The sequence below is a fragment of the Furipterus horrens genome, unplaced genomic scaffold (genome assembly GCF_987537825.1).
Source record: "Furipterus horrens unplaced genomic scaffold, mFurHor1.1.pri manual_scaffold_2, whole genome shotgun sequence".
Taxonomy (NCBI): Eukaryota; Metazoa; Chordata; class Mammalia; order Chiroptera; family Furipteridae; genus Furipterus; species Furipterus horrens.
The window spans coordinates 131440229-131446744 of NW_028327172.1; the positions used below are offsets into that span (position 1 = coordinate 131440229).

The 6516-nt window shown below is 37.2% G+C and overlaps 1 pseudogene; it reads right to left on the reverse strand.

The window, feature by feature from the left end:
* Positions 1-286: 286 nt before the first annotated feature.
* On the reverse strand, positions 287-1038 carry LOC150019499 (small ribosomal subunit protein eS6 pseudogene; annotated as a pseudogene).
* Positions 1039-6516: the final 5478 nt, after the last annotated feature.

A 6516-nucleotide genomic window follows, 5' to 3' on the forward strand; every position in this document is an offset into this window, starting at 1 on the left:
TTTCTATTACTTTTTCTCCCACTGCTCCCCCTCATCCAGCCCACCCCTTCTCCCACAGTCAATCTGCACCCTGTTGTCCATGTTATTGTTTTACATGCTTGTGCACATACATATGAAAGTGAAATGCATACATATTAATATTGATATCATACTCCTGGCTTGGATAAAGCCTAGTTTATTAATTGTTATTGTTTAAATTCTCACCCAAGAACACGCTTTTTATTTTTGTTTATTTATTTATTTTTTTTGATGTTAGTTCTTATTTATTTGTTACTCTTAGAAAACCTCATTTTTTACTGGACTCAAATTTAGAAGTAGAAGCTCTCAGAGAGGACATCCTGCGTCTCTTGGCGATCTGTTCCTGGCGTTTTTCTTTGGCCTCCTTCATCCTCTTAGCCAAAAGTTTAGCATATTCTGCAGCCTCTTCATTATTTTTCTTAGTACGTTGTTTCTTCAGAGCAATGCGCCGACGTTTGTGTTGCAGGACACGTGGAGTAACGAGCCGCTGAATCTTAGCTGCTTTAGTCCTAGGTTTCTTACCTTCTTTGTTTAGGGGCTTTCTCACAACATATTGGCGGACATCATCTTCTTTAGAGAGTTTGAAAAGTGTGCGGATCCTGCTAGCTCTTTTCGGTCCCAGGCGCCGAGGCACAGTAGCATCAGCAAGACCAGGAATATCTTTCTCCCCTGTTTTCACAATGACCAAGTCGAGAACGCTGAGGTTGGCGTCCACAATGCAACCCCGAACAGATTTGTGCTTTCGCTCTCCAGTCCTCCTGGGTCTGTAACAGGAGTGGCCCTTGCTCAGCAGCAGGTGGATGCGGCCGTGGGTCAAGATCTCCTGCTTCATGGGGAAACCTTGTTTGTCGTTCCCACCACTGATTTGAACCACATAACCCTCCCATTCTTCACCCAGAGCGTCAGCGGCAACTTCTGTGGCCATACGCTTCTCATAAAAGGTACGAAGTTTGCGTTCATCATCTACTTCAATGAGTTTCTGGCAGCCAGTGGCTGGGAAAGAGATGTTCAGCTTCATCCTGAGGCTGAACATGCTTTTAAAATTGATTTTAGAGAGAGGGAGAGCAATAGAAACATGAATATGAGAGAGAAACATGAATGTGAGACACAAAGATTAATCGGCTGCCTCCTGTACACACCCTGACCAGGGACAGAACCCACACCCAGGCATGTGCCCTGATCAGGAATTGAACCCATACCCCAACCAGTAATCAAACCTGTACCCCTTTGGTGCACAGGATGAAGCACCAACCAGCAGAGTCACCTGGCCAGGGCAAAGCCTAGTGTATTTAACCATCCTCCTGGTGATAACCCTAATGAAGTTTGTCTCAATCATTCTAGCAACATTACACATTTCTTGAATAAACTTTGACAGATCAGTGTGCACCATCCAGATTTGGCCAAATTAACAGTGATTCCTATATTTCTCTGCTTTGGCACGGACTGCTCTTTAAATGTAAATTCTTTATGCAAAGAATTGTTTTGGTGACTAATTTATAATCAGCCAATATATAGGTCATGAAAAAAAAAAGAATTAATTGACAGATTTGTAATGTTTTTGTGTTCCAGTTTTGACCACATATATTATCTGAGGTGGAGTGTTATTTTGTTTTATGGTTGTTTTCCTCATTAGAAGCAATTTGTCAGCACTTTCCTAGAATATGATACAGAGGAGAAATGTGGGTAATTCACAGAATGGAAAAAAATTATTGCTTATCAATTTGCCAATATAAAGTACCCCACTTAAATCAATTTCACTAATCTATTATTTCACTTACATCCACTTAAATCTATTATATTCATTATTGTATTCCATTTCATTCATTTCCATAAATCCATTTCATTTCTGTTATTTCAGACAATTTGTTTTACAAATATTTTTTTAAATACATTTTCCCAAATTCTAACTATATGCCTTACTTAATATTATAATTGGAAATTAGTTAGACATTATTGATTTCATTATTCTGGTAAATAAAATATCAATTAGTATATGAGAACAAATTGGCAAATTATCATAGATTATGAAAAGTAGATAAAATTAGCCTCAAACTAGAAATTTAATATAGTAGCAGTATAGACTGTAAATTGAATAGATTAAATAAAAATAAAGATGGTTTATTATACTCAGCATCATTTTCTTATAAAAAGAAAATATTGCAATTTCTTCCTCTGGAGATTTTCTCTTCATCAGTTTCTCACTTACATTCCAGTTAAGAAGGTAAGTTGAGCAGAAAAAAAAAAAAGGAACAAAAGATTTGATAAAATGTAAATAATTGTGTGAGATTTCCAAAATCAGAAATTGTCCTTGTTGTATTGAATTATTGCCCTTGTTCTTTACTTTGTATCTATACCCTATTATGAGAAACTCTGCAGTTTGCACAACAAAAGCTGGAGTGCACATCTCTGCCCTCTTTACATTCACCTTGACTCCTAATTTGCATTGTAAAATGGGCTCTTCCTGGGCAGGATACAGCAGAACTTGAGATGTGGTCACATGGCAAGCCTTGCTCTCTTGAACATCATCACTATAAGAAAAACATACTCTGACCATCTGCTGGGTCCAAAAACTATGGTATAATTGTAATGAGGCCCCAACTCACACACCCACAGACTGAAGGAGAGCCACTTGCAAAACTCAGATCTGTGAGGCTAGGTAATTGTAGTTTTAACCCATTGAGCTTTGAAGTCATTTGTTACACAGTATTATTGTGCCAACAGTACACACACACACACACATATATATCTATAGATATATATATATAGGTAGATAGATATACACATCAATTCTATAAAAACAAAGCCTCTCCAGCCAATGCTCATACCTGTTTAAGTCTACGTGAGTTCTGGGGTCATTTTTATACAATATTATTGCACCAATAGATCTGTATAGACATTATGTGTCACAATAAAAATAACATGGAGTCATACTTATATTGGGAGAAAGTCTGAAATTGGAATGTGGATGAGCAAACTGCAGATCTGAGTGACTGTCTGCCCAACACTGCAACAAATTTATTGATTCCAAACTGGAAAGTCAGACTAATTCTTTCTTCAAAAATAGAGGTCAATATAGTAGGCACTTAATCTATCTCTCTCTTTCTTTTCTCTCTCTCCTTCAGACAACCACAAGAACTCTCTGTGGTTGTATTTTATAAAAAGATATTACACAGGCATAGTATGTAGAATAAAAACATGTAGTCCATTATTCATTTGGAGAAGGAGTTGACCTAGTAAAACACAACATTTGTTCCTACTCAACCAAAAAGAAAATGTGAGCCTAACCACCCTGATTTAGGACAAATTACTTTTGCTAAATGAGATGCGACCAAATATTTTTAAATTAAAGTCAACAGTTATGAAACATATTATACAGATATTTAAGTTCTAATTGTTTTGGAGTGGCCATAACAGTAAATAACATTGACTTTGTTTTCAAGTGGTTTATGGTTTTCATAGAGTAGGTTAGGCTTATGTACATAAAAAAAGTAGCTAACACCACCAGGCTGAATAAAGTATAACTTCATATAGTGTTGTATTTATTTCCAAAAAAAACCAAAACAAAAAACCCAAAACAAGCAACAACAACAATAAGACCTGACATTTTGACAATGTTATAAGATAATGAACCATAAAATATTTTATTATTTTTTTGAAGATTTGTTTCTCTATTAAGGCATAAGAACAACAAAAACTTCCATTTTCTTTATTTGAGATTATAAAGTATTTGAAATAGATGTGCATCATATTATATAGGCTTTAAAAAATTAATAGATCTTAAAACTACAGTGTGACATCATGATGTATTTATTAGGATGGCCAAAGTCCAGGACCCTGACAACACTGAATGCTGCCTAGGCTGTGGAGGAACAGGCACTCACTGGTGAGGATGCATAACAGTGAGAGTGCATAACGGTGCAGCCACTCTGGGACACAGACAGTTTGATGGTTTATTACTGAAATAAACATACTTCTACCATCTGGTTCAGCATTTGAGCTCCTTGGTACTTACCCAAAGGAGTTAAAAGCATGTCCACACAAAACCCTTCATATGGCTATTTATAGCAGCTTTATTTATAATTACTCAGAGAAGGAAAACTCTGACTCCAAAAAACCTCCGCTGCCTTGCGGCATACCTCTTCAGGGGAAAGGCTAAGGGAGTAAACCCCGACAGAAAATCCGGAGCCGGAGTCCCTAAGGCGGTTTGACGTTGTAGTCAACACCGGCAACTCCTGCGGCGCACCTGAAGCCAAGCTGTATTGACTCCGTCTTTCCCTTGGACCCTTCAGCTGTGAAGAGAGGGGGGGTCTGCTGCATGGGCAACAGCAGACCCTCCATATCACCCTGCCCAGGCTCTGTAGCTTCAGCTTCACTGGAGAGGACACTCCAGCGTCATCACAAGATGTCGATTCAACACGAGAGGAGACAGATACCGTGTCACTCCCGAGTTGGACTGCACAGCCATTCTCAGCGGTGCAGATAGACTCTTAAGAAGCTACACCATCGTCTCTCGAGACGGACGGCTGCCGACGACGACGACGACGATTTATAATTACCAAACTGAAAGCAACCAAGATGTCCTTCTGTAGGTGCCTTGATCCTGATCATAGCAGGGAAGCATTGTGTTATTGTATATATGTTTTTAACACTTAAAATGAATTAATATTTTTTATAAAAGTAGAAAGACAATAGGTACACTGGATAATATGCTTCTTGCATTCTACTCTTAAAGAGTTTACACTGTAGGAGAAAAAAAGAAATGAAAAACATGAGAATATATCAACATATGTAATGATGTACCTGAAAAACAGATACTCTTTGCTAAAACCCTATTACACTTCTAATAGCAGCACTTGCCCACCTTTTCATTTCCTTAAGTCATCTTTTTCCCTCTGCCTCGTTCTCCTTTGCTTCATTACCTCAACCTCTCTAACACATTAACTCAATCCCTTGTATACACAGAGCCAAGCTTATTCAGAGTGTTGCTGACCTGGCTCATCTCTGTTTCAGATTTCCATTTTTCTGTATTCCCACCCTCTCACTTCCTGGTTTCCTGTCTTAGAGGAAATAATCCTTTCCTTTTCTACCTATATGTACTCCACCAATTTTACATGATCCTAAAAATCTACCCATCAATTATTTCCTTTCATATACTTTAATTTTTCTTACCGTGACATTCTTCCTATCCACAATTTGTCCCTTGAGAGCTGATGTTTTTCCCTGTGATACTGTTAAAACCTCTTACTGAACTTTACCTTCTCTTCCCCAGAGCAAGTCATCTCCGTCGTCTTTGAATTTCTTCAGTATTTGACATTATTAGACATAACTTTATTTTCACATCTTTCTGAATAGCGTTCCTTCTTAAAGCTTCTCTCAAAATACATTTTTGTCTTTTTCCTTCATTTTTATTACTTCCTAAGGCTTTGTTTCTCTATACCCTTAGTATAAAGTTTTGTAAAATCCTGCTTCGGTTGTCTTTTGCCCTCTCTCATTCAAGTTTCTCTCTTGACCTTGAGATAGCTTACAGGTAGAAGACTTCAGTTATATCCTCTCCGTAGATAAATCTCGAGTCCAAATTTCCAGCTTTGGGTTCTCTTAAGTTCAGGCTGCAGTTTCTAGTGGTCTTCTGGCATCAACTCCAGTGTATGGGTGCCCTAAGATTCATTAGGACCCAACCAAACTTTTCTTCTAAGATTTTTTTCTCATGGCCACTGACTCTCTGCTTCTAATGCTGGTCCCATGATCCCCCAGGGTATAGGTTTAGTACTTTCATTTGTCTTTGAATGTGTCCTCCACAGTCAGTTGTTACATTGGACAGCTTCGGGGTCTAATATTCCTACGAGCCTTCGAACTGAATATACTTCATCTCTGGCCTTGGAGCATTTATAATACTGGGACTGCAGTGCGTGTCCTTTTCTTTTCTTTTTTCTTTTAGCAGTTTTGGAAAAGAAATCTCCACTTCTTTGTTATCAGCAGTTCTAATTAATGCACAAATTCTTAATTCTTTCTTATCAATGCAGTGTCCATCCCAGTGAACATATGGCATATAGTCAAATAACGTCTGCTAAGTTAAGTGGGAATGACAATCCCATGATTCCCTTAGTCATCCCTCCTTTGTAACTGAATTTCCTATTAAAAGATAGCAAAATTCTTACATTGTATCTGATTTTATTTTATTTTTTCTCTAAATTTTAAGTGATGAATAATGTCTTCTGGTCAATTAGGATATTAACAAAAGTTGGAAACTTGCCATTGTATATTTGATATTTTGAACTCTATGACAAAAAATTTAAAAACCTTATTATTATTATTATTTTTATTTTTATTGAATTCATTAGGGTAACATTGGTTAATAAAATTACATAGGTTTCAGGTGTAAAATTCTATCATACATCATCTGTGTATATAACAGTGGAAAATTGTAACCATGGGAAATTGTAACAGTGGGGAATTCTAATCTACCCCATCATTCTTTTGATGTTATTTCTGTAAATGCTG